Source organism: Telmatherina bonti, assembly GCF_933228915.1.
Source record: "Telmatherina bonti genome assembly, chromosome: 2".
In the NCBI taxonomy this organism is placed as follows: domain Eukaryota; kingdom Metazoa; phylum Chordata; class Actinopteri; order Atheriniformes; family Telmatherinidae; genus Telmatherina; species Telmatherina bonti.
The window spans coordinates 10,097,367-10,118,776 of NC_136620.1; the positions used below are offsets into that span (position 1 = coordinate 10,097,367).

The window sequence follows — 21,410 nt, forward strand, 5'->3', positions numbered from 1 at the left end:
GGAACAACATTCTGGACACTACCATCCAGAACAGGAAGAAAAATTCTGGATACTCCCATTCAGAACAGGAAGAAAAATTCTGGATACTCCCATTCAGAACAGGAACAACATTCTGGATACTACCATCCAGAACAGGAACAGCATTCTTGATCCTACCACATAGAACAGGAACAACATTCTGGATACTACCATCCAGAACAAGAACAAAAAACTGGATAACACCATCCAGAACAGGAACAACATTCTGGATACTACCATCCAGAACAGGAACAACATTCTGGATCCTACCACGTAGAACAGGAACAACATTCTGGATATTACCATCCAGAACAGGAACAACATTCTTGATACTACCACATAGAACAGGAACAACAGTCTTGATCCTACCACATAGAACAGGAACAACATTCTGGATACTACCATCCAGAACAAGAACAAAAAACTGGATAACACCATCCAGAACAGGAACAACATTCTGGATACTACCATCCAGAACAGGAACAATATTCTGGATACTACCATCCAGAACAGGAACAACATTCTTGATCCTACCACATAGAACAGGAACAACAGTCTTGATCCTACCACATAGAACAGGAACAACATTCTGGATACTACCATCCAGAACAAGAACAAAAAAACTGGATAACACCATCCAGAACAGGAACAACATTCTGGATCCTACCACGTAGAACAGGAACAACATTCTGGATATTACCATCCAGAACAGGAACAACATTGGAATTTTTACTACTGCAAGAGAACAAATTAATATATAAACATGCAACAAACAGCATAATATAGCCAAGACACTGTGGATTCGTTATTAATGCCTGAATCCAAATGAATATAGGACCATAGCAGGTTGGCAGCCAGTATATGCTGGAAATGAGCTGCTGGGGGAAGTTTGACCCCTCATCCTGCTTTTCTAATTTTGGTCATAATGCTGCTCTTAAAAAGGAAGTGAATTCTCTTCAATAATATTAAACTTACTATTCACTAAAGGCATTTTAGCTAACATAACTATTCCGTTGAATGAAAAACAGGAAGAATGTGACCAAACTGAAGAAAAAGAAGGGAAATTAGATCAAATTAAATCCAACATGAAAATGTGGAAATCTAATCTTCCACGTTTTGTTCCAGCGGCTGCACAGACCGCACCATGCTGGTGAAGAACATTATGTTCGGCACACCCGTGTGTAAATTACAGCAGAAGAATCTAAACACTTCTTTAAATCCCATTACTCAGCTTGCACTGGAAAACGGGGTTCATTCATGTGTAAGACGATGTATTGTGTTAACCTGAGGCTGCGTTGGTAAGTGTGTTCATTTTAATCCGCATCTACATTTCAGAGCACTGGGTGATTAGGAGCGAACCTGTGGCTGGGCCCCTTTATTAATGCATTTACATATCTGTGTGTTTATGGGAGTGTGTGTGTGATATGATTATTAGGGGTGTGAAAGTGTGCAGCGTACTCAGATTGGTGCATAACTTAGTCCAAGTAGCTGATTCTCATTTGAACTCCTCTCATACACACTGGCAATAATACACACTGTACTTTAGCATCAGTGTTGTATTGATGTGTTGTTTCATGGAAACTGGACAAAGACCAAATAGTCAGAATCGATGCTTTTAGTTTGAAGTTTAGTGTTTTGTGTTTGTGACACGTTACCATAGCGACCAAGAAAATGGATCTATCCATCTACCCATCTTTTCCTTTTCCAGTTAAGTAAAGTGTTTTCTGAGCCTGTACTTATCTATGTTTCCACTGCAATTTTAGATCTCAAAGATTAGAAAACGATTAGAAAATCTTTAATAGAAGAAGCTGTAATTTGACGATTTTCCTCCAAAATACTACTGTTAAATAACAAGTTGTTTGCCATTGCCTTACCTAATATCACCACTCCCACCATTACCTGTTACCCAATATGAACCACCAGGAAGGTATAAAACCCAACCCTTTAGTTTGGCCCAGTTTTCCCTCCAAACCAAAGAACACAAAGGAACTGTGGTGAGTTTACAAATAGACTATTTAATTGATTTGCCTTTCTGTGATATTCTAAGATGTTTGATATTTATTTGTGTTCATACACTCAGTTTAATACTGATTTTCTGATAAATCAGCATGATGAAAGTAAAGACATTAATGAAGTAGGTTATCTTTCAATTTGTTAATGTAAATATATCACTTTATATTGTATTTAATTTATGTGAATTTATTTCAAAGTCATCCACCATGGGCCCTGCATCATCCTTTTACCACAAATAAAATGGTGGAACCAAGTTATGGAACCTTGTGTCTAAATGTACACACCACACAAGATTTTCAATGAACCAGACTTGCTCAGAAGTTGAGGAGGTTTTTTTCAACAATGTTTTACTAAACCTAACCGGGTGGTTTTGTTGAATGAATTTAATTTAATATAGAAAAGGTTTTGACAACAAAGCAAATGCTCAACTTGGATTATAAAGTCGTGATCTTTATTCCTCCAAATGTGGACTTCCTTTTATAACTCTCATGAATAAATTAAAAAAAGTGAAAAAGCACCATATTTTAAGTTAATTTACTTATACAATAGTGCTTTTTATGTATTAATTTTATTTTATCTATCCATCCATTTTCTTAACCGCTGTGTCCAATTAAGGATTGTGGGGAAGCTGGAGTCTATCCCAGTTAGCACTGGGCGACAGGCAGGGTTAGTCTTATTTACTTTCTATTTATTTTTGTCTTTTATATAAAAAAGTATAAATACATTGTTTTTATATAATATATTTTATGGAAATAAACTTGTGTTTTTTCCTGTTTATCACTGAGAAACTTGGAAAGTCTATAGATATATATGTGAGTGGTCGTGTATAAGCTGACGTCTACTGAAGTGTCTGATGTGAAAAAGTACCAGAAAACAGCTTTTCAATAGGATTCCAGTGTAGACACCGCTGTGTATGAAATGGTTGTATTCCTCAAGGTCACAAACACACACAAAAAACTAATTAATTAGTTGGAACAAATAATTTTGTAAGCAGACATGATTTTCAGAGATGGGGAGATAATACTAGAAATCCCCATCAAGAGTCGCTTCCTGACCATCAGCAGGTTTTAGTCCATCAGTCTGGAAAACATAATTGCTGTTTTTTTCCCTTTTGGCTTGTTCCTCTGATGGGGTTCCCACAGAGCATCATGGCACCGTTGAAGTGCTTTACACCAGATCCTGACGCAACCCTCTGTTTTTACCCGGGTTTGGGGCCGGAGCTCAGAGAACAGTCGTGTCCTCCTCGGGGTTGCAGCAGTGTAGGGGAGCAGGACTTGAACTGCAGACCATCAACAACAGAAAACAAGGTTTTTGTTGTTACTATTGTTGTTGCTGTTCTTGGGTGCATTTACACCAGTCTGGTGGACTGTGTACGATTATTCGGGGAAATCCCAAAAATTTTGCACTTCATTGGGTTTGGCTTGTTTTCACACTGCACGTTACTCAAGCGGACCAAACTGACTGGACAACACCTAACAGTTACTATCCTGGTGTGAATGGGCTTTCAGCAAACCAGGGTTTGCTTCTTTTGTCCACATCAGAGAGCGAATGAGCGTTCACGCTACTTCAAACAAGCTGCGCTGTTTGTACAAGCAGACCGCGGCCAGTAGACCAAACAGTGTCAGTGTGAATGCGCCCTAAACTGAACTGAACCAGAACCACAGATCAAAAATCTACTTCACTAACAAGTATTATTTTTTTGTTTATTTTAATGGTACTAGTGTTATGGGGTGGTGTGTAGTGCAAGTGGTTGAGCAGAGCTGGTTGGTTCAAATGCTGACCAATTTAAGAAAAAAAAAAAACTTTATTTAAATGTAAGATGATCAGACTGAACGTGGACAGGTGGGCAGCTACTGAGGGGGTCAGATCAAACAGAGAAAAATCAAAATTAGCCACATTTCAGATCAAATATGGTACAGAAGAAGTTTCAGGCTGATCTTTGGTCTCCTAGCTGACAGTCATCGCTCCAATAAGAAGTAAATAAATAAATACATGCAAGACATGAATGAATAAATCATGTTTAGTTACAGTTTCAGGAACGGGCGAGACACCAGCTGGACTCACAACGCTTCCTGCAGCAGCCTTATCAGGAGCGCCGCAGTTCATGCGCTGGCTTCACATTGAAAGTGCACTGGCAGCTGAAACACTGCCTTGAAATGTTTGCTTATCAGTTCCTATCGGGAACCTGCCCTGAACCCAGCACTAACAGTAATCAAGCAGACGAATCGTGATGTTGATGATGCAATGAGTTTTCACAGGGCACGTACTTTTCTGCATGGAAGAAGTGAGGATGTCTACAAGTCAGAAAAGTGCACAGAGAGGATGAAGAAGGACAGCTGCACGGATCGAACCAGACCGACAGGTTTTTCTGCAGCTTTTCTCATCTGTGAAATATGAAAGAAAGGCGGAAGCAAAGCTTTTCAAGTTTATGTTATAGAAAGGTCACAAGTTATTAAACCGCTGTCATCCGAGCAGCAATAGACTGTATTTCTAAATGTCTGCGTGGGCTGATTGGCTTGTGAACAACTCGAGCAGACAGACAGCTGCATCTTCCTCAACCTTCACCCTTCAGTTTGATTTTTCTCATTGGTTTTCTGTTGACTCCCCCCACCGTCTGTCAGGTTCATCAGGATGTGTGGTCTCCTGGAGATTCTTTGCTTTCTCATTCAAAAAGTCTCTAACCCGTCGGCCCTCCAGTCTCATACCTGGTCTGCGTCCTCCCCACCCCACGATCACACAAGCATTCATGCATACAAGCACACACACTCACGGGTACGCCCACATGGGCTGCTGCAAGCCTGCATATATGTTCATCCAAGGAGGCATGCACATGTTTTATTAATGCTGGAGTCGCTTCGGATACTCAGCTTGTGTATATTTTTCTAACTACCCCCCCAACACACACACACACACACACACACACACACACACACACACACACACACACACACACACACACACACACACACACACTCTTTCTGTGGCAGACAACGAAAGTGCTTGAATATAAAACATCAAAAAGACACTGAAAAAGACTGAGAATTGTTTCATTTCATTTTGAATAGTTGGGATGCACCGGCTTTCCTTCCACACCAAGCTGGAGAACAGGAAAGCAGTGTCTTCCATCCATCCACCCATCCATTTACCAAAACCTCCATCCATCCATCCACCCAACCCTCCATCCACCCACCCATCCATCCACCCATCCATTTACCAAAACCTCCATCCACCCATCCATCCATTCACCTATCCATCCACCCATCCATCCATCCATCCATCCACCCAACCCTCCATCCATCCACCCATCCATTTACCAAAACCTCCATCCATCCATCCATCCATCCACCCATCCATCCATTCACCTATCCATCCACCCATCCATCCATCCATCCACCCATCCATCCATCCATCCATCCATCCACCCATCCATCCATTCACCTATCCATCCATCCATTTATCCATCCATCCACCCAACCATCCATCCATTCATCCATCCATCTACCCATCTATACATTCTTCGATCTACCCATCCATCCATCCATCCACCCATCTGCATCTTGTTTCTCAGTGTTCAGAACAGAACTTTTCATTCTGGTGTCTAATGGAAGTATGGATACATTAACGCAACAACACGTAAACCAGTCCAGCAATAACTTTGACATTTTACACATTCCAGCTTTTTGGAAGGGTGGCTGCAAATGAAACTTAAGTAATCTTCAGTGTGCTGCAGGGATGCTTTATGAGTAAAAAACTTATCAAAGTCAGGACTGCTTCTGCTTCCGTCATCCCAACAAACCAGAATTCAGGCATTTTTATGCATCATCAATTAAATATCCATTTTGATTGCAAGTCTTTAAAGAACAAATGATCAACATGATGGAAAAAAGTGGTTCAAATGCAAAAACTAAAATGTTTAAATGCAGCTGTAGGACTGCATCATGCACTTTTGTGTGCTGCGAGCTGCCATTGCTTCACCTGCAGCACTGCTGCACGACGCAGGGATCACATGAACCTTTTTTGTCCAAAAATGCATCATAATCCGCTCATTTATTTCCCTAACAGGCTTCATCGCATTTTCAGCCCATTCAGAAGGACGCCAAATCGCATTCTGACCAACGACACGGCTGTTCACTCTCCTGACTTTGTGTGATAGTCGTCGTCTCAACCTGTGTGGAAAACACATTTGCAGCCAGTTAGTTCTGCGTGGAACTGCAGGTTTGCTGCATTAACTGTCTCTGTTTTCCATTTCACTCTCTTTGCTTGTCTCTCTGCTGGCTTTTAGTCAAAGTTTCCAGAGTTTAAAAGCTTTTGCAGGACCTCTTTTGTTGGCTACGGATCATATTAAATTGAATTGTCTGGAGGCTGCGGTCAGTGATCCATGATGGTCCGCCTCTTCCTGACAGCCTTGATAAATACAGGTCCTGATCTCTCTGCCTCTTCCTCTCGCAGTCACCTCAGCACACTCCTCTCACTGCTTCGCTGTATTGTGTTTCTTCAAACTACATTTCAATTTTTCGCCGTTCTGCTTCCTTCAAAGTGAAAGGCAGCTCTGTGCTCTTCATCCCTGCAGACCTGCAGCTGCAAGTGCAGTGCTGTTGCCCTCCATGTGGCGCTTGGCTCCATTTAACTCACTCAAACTCATTTAAAAGTTCTGTTGGAGGGTTGAGACCTCACTGAAGGTGCTGGCGCCTTACAGATGAAGAGGAGTGTTTCCACCACTGGACCCCAGCAACCCTTCCTCCAGTCACTCTACCGGAATCTGCTTCCTTTTCTCCCAGTAAAAAGCTCAATGTTGGGAAAAAGACTGAACTTGAATTAGAAATTCCAGTATTTTTAAGTTGAGCTCCATGTTTCCATTTTACTGTTTTATAACTATGATACATAAAAACTAAAGATAAAAAGCTGCATCGTGATGAATGCCTGTTTGTTTGCAGGACGTCTTCTGACTCTTAAAAACATCCCTCATCATGAGGAGCAGCTTCAGTGAAGGATTTCTTCTGTAAACATGGAGGTCTTCATGGTGGAGTGGGAAAGCAGGGAGGTTTTATTCCACTTCTATCCCAGCTGACCTCAACTCTCAGTCACAGGCTGGTTTTTACAAGTTGTGCTTGTGAAGAAACTTCAGCGTTTCGTGAAGAGCAACATCCAGACAGGACCACAGGAGCTGAAAAATAAAATACATAACCCCAAACCATCCGCTCATCTTAGCTGCAGTAGAACCACACTCGCCTACAGGAAGTAAAAGCAGAATAACATCCAACAGGATCATCATTTGGCTGCTCTGGACTTTTCATCCGTTCATCAGAAATGTGTATTAGTCACGTTGCTGCAAACCAAAACCATATTGTCAGGACCAGGGTTGTGAGTAACTTATTGATAAGCTGATTGGTTGGAACAGCACACAGTAACCCGGTTTCCACCAACGGGTCCAGTCTGGTTCAGCATGGCACGGGTCAGAACATATTATTCTTTTTCCAGAGGTAAAAACTGGGGAGGATAACAGAATATCACACCAGTTTGTGTCATTTTCTTCAGGGTCCCAATATTACTGATCCAACCCAAAAGGGTGGAGCTTGCAGTCCACTGATGTGCGAGTCAGCAGAAGGAAATAGCAAAACAGCTCCATGTTTAAGTGGATTTATTTGTTCTTTAAAGCCACACGACACGCAAGAAGAAAACTGCTGGATTTCTTTCCTTCCCTCATTGTACTTTGTCTTTGTGTTGCGTTTTCCTTTGTTATAACCACAGACTATATATAAAAGATGGGCGGAGCCTCCATGAAGTCACCCGTAGAGTTCTGAAGAGCTGAATTGAAGCTCGGTGGGCGGTTCCTACCATCGCCATCTTGGCAGCGACTAAAAACTGTTTTTGCTCATCATTTTTCTTGATTTCAAGTAGAAAAAAACCAACGCCAGCAGCCAGACCATCATTCTGCTGATGAAGATGAAGGTCAATAAAAAACAATAAAAATGACAAAAATTCCATAATGGACTATTTTTATTTATTTGAGATTAAAAAAAAACATATATATATATATATATATATATATATATACATATATCTTTTTTTTTTTTTTCATTTAACAAGAAAAAATTATTTTAAAATTGTAAAGGAAAAAGTCCCGATATTCTATTTTTCGATTCGATTTTCCCACCCCTAGTCATAGAGCACTGACTTCATAGCAAAGCTGTGAATGGATGGTGGCCATCAGTGGCCAAATCTCTTCCAGACATGAAACACGTTCTCTGCAGGTAGCTATACGTCAACGTTGCACACATGTACCGTCTTCTTCTGTGGTCCTTTTTAGGCAATATTTATCCCAAGCGGAGCTCTGGCTCCTAACAAACAAAGCCGGTTCTGCAGGTTTAAAGCTCAGAGGGTTCTCACTTCACACGCAGTTGCTTGTCCTTTCAGAGACACCGTAGTAAAAATGGAGGTACAAGTTGAAGAATTAAAGAAAATTTTCTAATGATAATTTGATAAGCTACAGAAACCCAGTTTTTATTCATATATTAAAGAGTTAATCTTTGCCAGTGATCACTGTGGTTCACCCTGCAGCCTCCAGAGCTGCAGATGCCTCCTCCTCAGCGCTGCGGACTTCCTTGCTCATACGATACTGAATCAGTCCTATAAAGCTGGCTTGATTCACTTCCTCTGGTCCTCAGAAGGTCTGTAAAGCATCATCACGGGGATCATCTCACCACTTTTCACAACAGTGTGATTCCCAGAAGGCTGTGAACATCGGACTTAGCACGCAGGACTATCAGGCCTGAGAAATGTCATGTCAGACAGCGTTGCAGAAAAACTTCTCAAATCAGAGGCTGAAGGAAAAATGTGACGATGCGCCTCATCGCCAGAGTTCAATGACATGAATTTGTAGAGCTAAACCTGGTTTTGCTGCAGGCTTTAGATCCGGTCATTTCTGTCCGTCTGTGTGATTGTCGGACTACACGTGTCATGGTTACGTTCAGACCCGCCTCGTGACCTCTGACTAAAACTACAAGAGCTGCACGACCGCACAGTGAATTCATTTACAGAGATTACAAGCTACATCTTCATGCAGTGAGTATGTAGATAAAGCTTTTAAACTGTTCTCATGTTTGTGGCAATGAATATTCATGTCGTGGCTGGTTTGGGGGAAAAAGGATGAGAGAGAGAGAGAGACAGAGAGAGAGAGCTTGCTTGACTGCTTCAACAGAAGAACTCGTTTGAAAAAAAAATCTGGTTTTAATGGTCTAAATCCAATTCTTGCAGCCCTGACACAAACCTCTGTTTAGTTCCACGCCAGTAAAACCGACCTTGAGGAAATCACGGAGAAGGTAAACGTTTGCCTGTGTGAGATTTAAGTGCTTGTGAAACATTTAAATGCATGCGGCCACTTATGATGTGAAAGTAGGTTGGCAGATGAGAGGCATAGATGAGGAGAAGATGAAAAGGATGAAGACGCTGTGTAAGATGCTGGCACAATGCAAAATAACCACCATGTAATTATCAAATAATTACATGGTGAATTTGGTGAATTTGCTCCTCAATGCTGATCTACACCAGCTGAACGCGACCCGGTAACTCCTGCAGCCTGACGGCTTGGACAAAAACATCTTCAAAGCTAACAGAGAAGTTGTAACACAGATGTCTGCTTTAGTTCTCGTTATTCTGACAGAAAAAACTTTGAAGAGAAATGAGTGACGAGTGAGTCACCCGTCAGCTGAACGCAAATCTGACGTATGTCCGGGGTCAGAACGAATGGAGCCTAAACTTCACCTGCTCTTGTTTTTCCCCCTTCTGCTGTGTTTATAGTTCATTACGTCTCAGTTATTCAACATGTACGTATATTTCTCTAAAACACGTACAAGTTCCTGCTCGGTATGAACTGGACCTCCTTTATACAGCTCTGCCCAAAACTCAGTAACCAGAACTTCAACAGATAAACACATCAGATATAGAGATGTTATGATGATTTCATTCTACAATTAATCGTGGTCTTAAACGCCATAATTAATTGATTGTAAAAATCCCTCAACAGTGTCCGTTTCTACAAAGAATCATGTCTGAAACATGTCAGCAGATCAGCGCAGCTTCCAAGTTACTTCCATGTTGCTGCTTGTGTCGCTTTGTTTTGGTTGAGAACAGGCTGTCAGTGGAACACTGTGACAGAGAAAGAGTTATTCCCTTCTAACCAATGAATTAAGTCATTCTTGTTGGGTTTTTGGTTATAGAAGTAGAAGATGACCAACATGTCACTGTATTGTGGAGGATGGTTCATCGGCCTGTGAAGCAGGATGTGAAAAGTTACAGATGAAGGAAGGAAAACATGAAAGACATTACAGTAACCAGAAGCATTTAATGCTGAAGCTAAATGTTCAGTGGTCTGATAAATGATGCTCATGTTTATCTAACATAAATGAAGTAAAACCTCACTGTGTCTCTTTCATGATAATTTACGACTCGGGTTGACTTGATAGCAATGTCATGTGTTCACTGAACACCATATTGTACATCCATCCATCCAACCATCCATCCATTATCCATCCATCCAACCATCCATCCATTATCCATCCATCCATCCATCCATCCATCCATCCATCAACAATAATCCATCCACCCATCATCATCAATCCATTTATTCATCCATCCATTATCTACTCATCCATCCATTGCTCAACAATAATCCATTCATTCATCATCATTAATCCATCCATCATCCATTATCCATTATCCACCCATCCATCCATTCATCCATCCATCCATTCATCCATCCATCAACAATAATCCATCCATCCATCATCATTAATCCATTTATCCATCCATCCATCTATTATCACTCATCCATCCATTCATCCATTATCCACCCATCCATCCATCCATCCATCAACAATAATCCATCTATCCATCATCAATCCATTTATCCATCCATCCATCTATTATCACTCATCCATCCATTCATCTATCCACCCATCCATTCATCCATTCATCCATTATCCACCCATCCATCCATCCATCAACAATAATCCATCCATCCATCATCATTAGTCCATTTATTCATCCATCCATTATCTACTCATCCATCCATTGCTCAACAATAATCCATTCATTCACCATCATTAATCCATCCATCATCCATTATCCATTATCCACCTATCTATCCATCCATTCATCTATTGTCCATCCATTGTCATTAATCCACCCATCTATCCATCCATTATCATTAACCCATCCTTCCATCCATTTATTCATCCAATGTCCGTCCATCATCCACAATCTATCCATCCATTATTAATCCATCCACCGACCCATATCCATCCAATATCAATCTGTCATTCCATATTGTGGCATCAGTAAGCAATCTCTATGTCTGACAAGAGGACTAATGTAATTCCAGATTTTTTTTTATCTTATTTTTTTTATTTCACTCTTCCAGTTTAGATGTAAAGAGGACAGAGTGGGCACTACGGAGGTCAGGAGGATGGGAGTCTGCTCGTCGTGGTAACAAAGATGAAGGGAGGGGACAGTTAGAAGGAGAAAGGAAGAGGAGGCGATGGGTGGTAGCAGAGCGGGAAGGTATGGAGGACAGACATGATGGATGGCATTAAAAGTGAAATGAAGGATTTTAAAGGGATTTGGGAATTTACGGGGAGCCAGTGAAGCTGTCGTAGGACTAGGTGATATGGGAAGAGGATGGGCTTAGTTGCCACGTGGGCAGCAGAGTTCTGGACCAGTTAAAGTTTATGGAGTGGGGTTAGAGGCAGATGGAAAAGAAGGGAGTTGCAGCAGTTGAGGAGGGAGGTGACCAGGCTGTGGACCAGGACTGCAGTGGAGCGGGGGGGTGGGGGGGGGGGGGGGGGGGTTAAAGTTTCAAGATAAAACTGTGCAGACTGGAAAAATAAGATGGAGACCATAACTATTGTACCAGTGGCTGCAGCTACATCCCAGCCATCTCAGATTCAACCAGAATTAAAATGCTTTGTATACATATATCATGGGCTGTGTAGCTTCACAAAGACGTTGTCCTTTAAGGATGCAACGTCAACATGAAGCATCATCCGACAGAATCTCAATCCGGTATTTTCCTGATCTACTGCAGCACGTTTTCTCTTTCAATTATGAAACCACTAAGACGGTTTATGTTGTATCCTTTTACAAAAAAGATTCCATAATAACATGATTTTTTGTGTGTGTGGCAGTTCCAGACTTCCTGAAGCTTTTCAGCCTTTTATAGCAAGATGTTTCATTCTTTGAAGCTTTAAAGACGTATTACATAACTTTCTGACGCTAAAACTCCACATCCTGGACTTGTTTAATGACACAGTGACATCTATCATGTGCATTTATTGAGCTGCTGCCCCGCAGCATCCTGAGGCTGAGAAACCGACACTATACAACTTTTAAATCCGGGATGCTGCGTGACGTTGCAGCAAAGTTTTGCTTCACGCTAGAAAACACTTTGGTTGTTTTTATCACGCAACATCGGCGATTCAGCAAAAAAAACACAAGAAGTTTAAAAGCGAGAAAGAGACTAAACAAGAGTCATCCTAAGACCGTCGTTTGCGGGCTGGAGAGAGCTAACAGGTCAGGTGTTAGGATTAAGCCATCAATATGGGGGGCGTGATGAGAAAAATGGTAAAAGTTCTGTAGTGTGTCTTTAATGTTCACTAACTTCATCTGCCCAATATTTAATCCATTATTTGAGATCCTGAAAGAATTGTGGTATTTGTACAGCATCACGTGTGATTTCTTGAATCTCAGATTCATGAACGTGTTCGTAGATAGTTCGTATCTCAGATTCATGAACGTGTTCGTAGATAGTTCGTATCTCAGATTCACGAACGTGTTCGTAGATAGTTCGTATCTCAGATTCATGAACGTATTCGTAGATAGTTCGTATCTCAGATTCACGAACGTGTTCGTAGATAGTTCGTATCTCAGATTCATGAACGTGTTCGTAGATAGTTTGTATCTCAGATTCATGAACGTGTTCGTAGATAGTTCGAATCTCAGATTCATGAACGTGTTCGTAGATAGTTCGTATCTCAGATTCATGAACATGTTCGTAGATAGTTCAAATCTCAGATTCATGAACGTGTTCATAGATAGTTCGTATCTCAGATTCATGAACATGTTTGTAGATAGTTCGTATCTCAGATTCATGAACGTGTTCGTAGATAGTTCGAATCTCAGATTCATGAACGTGTTCGTAGATAGTTTGTATCTTAGATTCATGAACGTGTTCGTAGATAGTTCGTATCTCAGATTCATGAACGTGTTCATAGATAGTTCGTATCTCAGATTCATGAACATGTTTGTAGATAGTTCAAATCTCAGATTCATGAACGTGTTCGTATAGTTCAAATCTCAGATTCATGAACGTGTTCGTAGATAGTTCGTATCTCAGATTCATGAACATGTTTGTAGATAGTTCAAATCTCAGATTCATGAACGTGTTCGTAGATAGTTCGTATCTCAGATTCATGAACGTGTTCGTAGATAGTTCGTATCTCAGATTCATGAACGTGTTCGTAGATAGTTCGTATCTCAGATTCATGAACATGTTTGTAGATAGTTCGTATCTCAGATTCATGAACGTATTCGTAGATAGTTCGTATCTCAGATTCATGAACGTGTTTGTAGATAGTTCGTATCTCAGATTCATGAACGTGTTCGTAGATAGTTCGTATCTCAGATTCATGAACGTGTTCATAGATAGTTCGTATCTCAGATTCATGAACGTATTCGTAGATAGTTCGTATCTCAGATTCATGAACGTGTTCGTAGATAGTTCGTATCTCAGATTCATGAACGTGTTCGTAGATAGTTCGTATCTCAGATTCATGAACGTGTTCGTAGATAGTTCGTATCTCAGATTCATGAACGTGTTCGTAGATAGTTTGTATCTCAGATTCATGAACGTGTTCGTAGATAGTTCGTATCTCAGATTCATGAACGTGTTCGTAGATAGTTCGTATCTCAGATTCATGAACATGTTCGTAGATAGTTCAAATCTCAGATTCATGAACGTGTTCGTAGATAGTTCAAATCTCAGATTCATGAACGTGTTCGTAGATAGTTCGTATCTCAGATTCATGAACGTGTTCGTAGATAGTTCAAATCTCAGATTCATGAACGTGTTCGTAGATAGTTCGTATCTCAGATTCATGAACGTGTTCGTAGATAGTTCGTATCTCAGATTCATGAACATGTTCGTAGATAGTTCAAATCTCAGATTCATGAACGTGTTCATAGATAGTTCAAATCTCAGATTCATGAACGTGTTCATAGATAGTTCGTATCTCAGATTCATGAACATGTTTGTAGATAGTTCGTATCTCAGATTCATGAACGTGTTCGTAGATAGTTCGAATCTCAGATTCATGAACATGTTCGTAGATAGTTCGTATCTCAGATTCATGAACGTGTTCATAGATAGTTCGTATCTCAGATTCATGAACGTGTTCATAGATAGTTCAAATCTCAGATTCATGAACGTGTTCGTAGATAGTTCAAATCTCAGATTCATGAACGTGTTCGTAGATAGTTCGTATCTCAGATTCATGAACGTGTTCGTAGATAGTTCAAATCTCAGATTCATGAACGTGTTCGTAGATAGTTCAAATCTCAGATTCATGAACGTGTTCGTAGATAGTTCGTATCTCAGATTCATGAACGTGTTCGTAGATAGTTCGTATCTCAGATTCATGAACGTGTTCGTAGATAGTTCAAATCTCAGATTCATGAACGTGTTCGTAGATAGTTCAAATCTCAGATTCATGAACGTGTTCGTAGATAGTTCGTATCTCAGATTCATGAACGTGTTCGTAGATAGTTCGTATCTCAGATTCATGAACGTGTTCGTAGATAGTTCGTATCTCAGATTCATGAACGTGTTCGTAGATAGTTCGTATCTCAGATTCAGGAACATGTTTGTAGATAGTTCGTATCTCAGATTCATGAACGTGTTCGTAGATAGTTCGAATCTCAGATTCATGAATGTGTTCATAGATAGTTCGTATCTCAGATTCATGAACGTGTTCATAGATAGTTCGAATATCAGATTCATGAACGTGTTCATAGATAGTTCAAATCTCAGATTCATGAACGTGTTCGTAGATAGTTCGTATCTCAGATTCATGAACGTGTTCGTAGATAGTTCGAATCTCAGATTCATGAATGTGTTCATAGATAGTTCGTATCTCAGATTCATGAACGTGTTCATAGATAGTTCGAATATCAGATTCATGAATGTGTTCGTAGATCGTTCAAATCTCAGATTCATGAACGTGTTCATAGATAGTTCGTATCTCAGATTCATGAATGTGTTCGTAGATGGCTTTCACTAAAGGTAAAGTAAAGGTAATGTAAAGGTAATTTACTCCATCACAGTAATACATCTGTAGAAATCTCCCGTCTGAGCCTTTGTAGCTGTAAAAATAAACTTCATATGTTTTGGGCGTGTCGTTCCGGACAAGAAGCAGAATAATTAGGCCTGTGATACCAGAGGTTAAGAAGTCTTTTCTTTTCTTTGAGGCTAGAATGGGAATAGTCACCTCATCTTGTATCTCTGTGCAGCAAATCTGCACATCATCGCCGTAGCTGTCATCTGCAGCGGATGGAGGATCATCAGAAACTTTACAACCGTTACTCAGCACTGCATGCTCGGGCTGAATCTCCTCCTTTGTCCTGTGATGCCTTTAAATGGGGACTGTTGGATTTCAGCAGCAGCTCTCTCATGAAGAGGATGGTGACAGAAATATAACATTTTAAAATTCTTTCCATTTTGTTTTTCCTTGATTCACGTGACCTAATGTCTCAGAACAGATGGGGGGTGTGAATGAAGCGGGGATATTGTGTCGGGAGCATGAAGCATGGGGCCGTTAGCTGCAACTTATAGCCGTGGTTCATCTTCAGGGTCCTGAAAGATGCACTTTAGGGCAATAAACAGATAAAACATTTGCTTTAATTTATTTTTCACCTCATCTCTTGTGTGTCCGTACTAGTATAAACACATCAGTGTGGATGCAGCCTGGAGGAGCAGCAGAGCCTGAAATACGCTGCAATCCAGCGTAGCCGCCACTCAAAACCCCTTTTTGTGTGTCTGCATTTGTGCATCAAAGCTTCCTTTTTTCTTCAGAGGAATGTTTTCGTATAAATGTTGTGCATTTCCCCCTTAAACACACCGAGCACAGACGCTCTTAGAAGATTTTCTACACTGGTGTTTGGCAAACTGGGAGGTTTTTCTGGTCTAAAATGAAGCTGTTTTCTATTTAATGGCTGTGAGGTGCAGAAGCTTTAGGTGCACTCATGATCAGGTTTAATAGCAGGTTATCTTATGTATGTAAAATTTGGCGGAAGGACACAACCTCTCCGCATCTAACAAAGAAAACAGATAAATAAGTAAATCTGCTGCATTCAGGTCGTCTTTTAAGATCTTTAACCCTTTTAACAGCCGTCAGGACGCGCTGAGCTTTGTTCTCTGAGAGGAAGAGGAGCATCCATCAAGAAAGCAGAGTGAGGTCTGAACAGCTGCAGAAGGAAGATCAGTTTTTATCCCACTAATGAATCTAAGTGAGCGGCGACGTTTTAAAGCCGCGGCGCCTCCACAATCCGAAACATGAGGCTCAGATGCAGACTGTCAACATTCTGCTTGACTCTTTTCTTTACATTATTAGTTTGCTTTTAAGACACATTGATGGGAACAAAAGAAAAGTTTTATCTGAAAGAGTTGGACGGGCAGCAGCGCGCGGCTAATTCACGGTCCGGTTCACATGCAGGGCACAGACGGGCCTCTGGAGACGCAGAGGAAGGGGACAGATGTGATTCATTCATCATTTATCTCCATCAGCACGACTTTTTTTCTCCCCTTTTTTATCCCACTGTGTTTTCCTCCCACGGGACCCCCCCCCCCCCCTCTCCACATCCCATCCAGCTCCTCATTTCTGTGGCACCAACAGCAGGAGATCAAGATGATCAATGTGGATGATGAGAGTTTAGAAAGGAAAGCAGGAGCGCCGAACGCTGAATTATAGATGTTTTGTGATGTGAAAAGAGGCGACGTTTCAACTCATCAGACGTCACTGGGACGACTTCTTCACCACTAATATACCAGTTAAACCAAGATTTTAACAGACACAAAGCTAAAGGAAGCATCACAAATAAAAGCGTCATTAACTTTAAGTTCTGCTCAGGACCTCATATAGGCGGGGAGGGGGGGGTGTGAGACATTCAGCATCATTTCATGGTAAAAAACTTTGTTAAAATCATGTTAAACATAATTTTCTTCCCCTCAAAGACACTAGAAAGATGAAGATTGCACTATAAGAACTTTGACATATCACGTGTTAAATATCCTTAAAAATGTTTCTCCCTTTTTTTTGTTGACATTTAGTTAAAAGGACAAATAAAGAGACTTTTCTTCCCATTTTTTCCATGGTTTGGGTCTTAATAGGTTTAACATGTCTTTGCAAGGTCTTTGCACATATTGGACAGCAGCAACTCATAACAATTTAAAATGACAAGTAAAAGAGCTGCTGAAAGACTCCACCAAGCATCAGCATCCAAATAAAACAGTTCAAACTCCAGGCAGTAACATGGCAACGTAAGAAAACCGGGAGAACATCACCGTCCATGTTGGAGCTTCTGATCGTGTCTCCTCACAAACAAGGCGTCACATGAAAACACTGATCAACACACACATCGGTCTCAGAAATCAAGGACACTAGAAAGATGAAGATTGCACTATAAGAAGTTTGACGTTTCACGTGTTAAATATCCCTAAAAATGTTTCTTCCTTGTCCCAGTTTAACCAGGTCAACAGAAGACACCATAATCACATGCCTAGTGGGCAGATTGATCCAAATATCATTTATATTGATACCAATATTTCCATTGATATCAATCAATATCCACAGCGAATCATCATTTAGGTGAACTGGCACGTGTTTTACACCGGATGCCCTCTGCCTTAGAGGACAATCCTCCTCGAGGCTGCAGCAGCATAGGGGAGCAGGACTCGAACCACCGACCATCAGGTCACAAGACAAGCGGTTCTACCAGCTGAGCGCGTTGATATCAATCGATACTCGTGTGCTAACATTGATCATCTAAAGCAGGTATCTCCAAATCAAGTCCTCGATGCAGAAATCCTGTCTCTCTGAACTGTAAAGTTATAAAAAAGTATCGGTATCTGTATCAGCGATACCGGCCAGTATCTACTCTGTAACACGTCTGGAGACGTTGGAGGTGCTTTGATTCCAGGACGAACAGACCTGAATGCAGTTTTAAACCATCAAGCAGGAAACACAAAGTTTTTAATATTTCCTCGTCTCCAGTCTGAGTTTCAGTTTGCTGCTTCAGAATTTTAGTCTTTTGCTTATTTTTAATAGAATCGGAACTTTGCAGAGAAACACAACGAAATAATGTTTGGCGGCATCTCGTGTAGCAGCTGCAATGTCACAAAGAAGATGAAATAATTCAGTCATTCATGAAAAATAGTTGCTATTTAAATAAAGGAAGTCTAGTTAAAATGTTATAAATGCACAGTTTGTATTAAAACTAATGCAAACAGAAGTCGTGGTGGTGGGGGGGGGTGTCTGCGCATGGGAAAGACAATCCAATCTTGTGTAATCTTTGTTGTTTTTTTCTGTTCTATAACTTTACGGTTTTTACAGACGTAAACTGTAAACTGGTTGTTTCTTCTGTTTTTAGGCGTAACTGTGTTCCTGCCACACGAGCCGTCATCACCACTGAATCTCAACAGCAACATCATCTTCCCTGCAAACTCTTTCATGCACAACAAATTCAGCTGGAACATTAAACGTGTGTTTAGTGTGTGATTGAGAATTTCTGTCATCGCTGTTCCACTGAGGGAGTTAAACCTCACTGATGCTTCAGGGGTTAATTCAACATCATGTTTCTTTTGGTATGAACGATGTAAGACAATATGAACTACTTTAAAATAGCAAAAAAACCTATTCATTTGATCTTTTCATTCAGAAAACTACCAATGAACTACCAGCAGGACAGAACTGCATGATCTGCAGGCTTCTGCTTTCTGTTTGTCACCAGCTATAAACTACGATTAAAATACTTATAAACTACTTATAAACTAATTATATTCCAATTACAAACTAATTATATTCCCATTATAAACTACTCATGAACTTTTCATGACTACTTTTAAACTAATTATGAACTACTTAAAAATTACTTATTAACTAATAATAAACTAATTGTATTCTAATTATGAACTACTTATTAACCAAATATAAACCACTTAAAAACTAATTATAAACTACCTATAAAATAATTATAAACTAATTACAAACTACTCAAAAACTAATTATTAACTAATTATAAACTACATAAAAAGTAAGTATAAAATAATCATAAACTAATTACAAATTACTCAAAAAATAATTATAAACTACTTATAAACTAATTATCAACTTCCTATAAACTAATTATAAACTACTTATAAATTAATTCTAAACTACTCAAAAACTAAATCTAAACTACTTATAAACTAAATCTAAACTACTCAAAAACTAAATCTAAACTACTTATAAACTAATTATAAACTACCTATAAACTAATAATAAACTACTTAGAAACTAATGAAAAACTAATTATGAATTACTTATTAATTATCAACTTCCTATAAACTAATTATAAACTACTTATAAATTAATTCTAAACTACTCAAAAACTAAATCTAAACTACTTATAAACTAATTATAAACTACTCAAAAACTAATTATAAACTACCTATAAACTAATAATAAACTACTTAGAAACTAATGAAAAACTAATTATGAATTACTTATTAATTATCAACTTCCTATAAACTAATTATAAACTACTTATAAATTAATTCTAAACTACTCAAAAACTAAATCTAAACTACTTATAAACTAATTATAAACTACTCAAAAACTAATTATAAACTACCTATAAACTAATAATAAACTACTTAGAAACTAATGAAAAACTAATTATGAATTACTTATAAACTAATTATAAACCAATTATAAACTACTTAAAAACTAATTATAATTAGTTTTTACGTAGTTTATAAACTACATAAACTACTCAAACTAATTATAAACTACTAAAAAACTACTTTATAATTGTTTTTAAGTAGTTTATAAGTAGTTCATAATTAGTTAATAAGTAGTTTATGAACTACTTATAAACTACTCAGAAACTAATCAGAAACTACTTAAAAACTAATTAAAACCATTTATAAACTACTCAAACTAATTATAAACTACTTGTAGCTTCAGTCACAATGTTCGGTCAGCATGATATCCCCACTGCAGAAGTTACAGCTGAGATAAGACCTCTGGTGCACAGCTGTACGTCCCGGCCTCTGACACCCTTACATAAAGACCTTTACTGCCAGAGGAAATGGAAAAGAATAAAAACATTTTGCTGAAAATGATTTCCAGATCAAACATAGAGGATGGAGGAGAGAAGAGAAATAGGGGCTGAGATAAGACGAAGACACGGCAGAGCTAAAATATTTTTTATTCTCTATAAAAAATAAAAAATAAACTTTTGGGCTGTAATTCAGCTTTTGGAATATGGCATTTTCTTTTATATCGTTTTGTGTTTTCGTGTGTGTGTGTGTGTGTGTGTGTGTGTGTGTGTGTGTGTGTGTGTGTGTGTGTAAATATTGATTTAAAAAAAACGTTAAGTTTTTACATTCCTCAAATGTTGAACAAACTCCCAGAAAAATCATAACACCATGTGGATATAACTTTATCTCTCTTTCCTCTAATTCAGTTCAAACATTTTCATTCTACTTGCTTCTACCTGCTCTTAATGCTTAAATTTTATATATATATATATATATATATATATATATATATATATATATATATATATATATATATATATATATATATATCAGATAGATAGATAGATGTTTTTGTAATACTAGTTTCGGCCACAAGAGGGCGATGTAAGTCGCAATTTGGTCCCAGTTTTGTCCGTCACTTCAGCACATCCTGAGTAAGATTAAATGTACTTGAATTATAAATCCCTTCATGTTCTTTCAAGAAAAAGTTTCATGAAATGTGTGTCAGAAATTACTGCGACAGTTCTGAAATGTTTTTTTTTTCTTTGTCTAAAACATGTTGGTACCGTAGGGATATCAGAATATTTTAGTTTTGGTAACTTCCTGATCAGGTCTTTAGAGTCCAGTCAGCATTTCTCCTCTGTCCACTTTCACCCTCATGGAAGGTAAAACAGACTTGAAAGTGGGTTTTTGTTGTTTTTTTTTTTTTAACCAGCTGCAGGTTCATCTGAATCTATTTGCACATGTATCTTTTTTATAAAACAATCAGTGTTTAATGAAACATATTTCCAAGCTGCGGTTTGCAGCTCTT

General features: G+C 39.1%; 1 protein-coding gene across 1 annotated transcript in view; it reads right to left on the reverse strand.

The window, feature by feature from the left end:
* The window catches only part of nrn1la (neuritin 1-like a), a gene marked incomplete at both ends in the record, with an annotated part of 146,133 nt that overhangs the window by 124,075 nt on the left and 648 nt on the right, over positions 1-21,410 (reverse strand). The gene's annotated exons all lie outside the window — the stretch shown is intronic.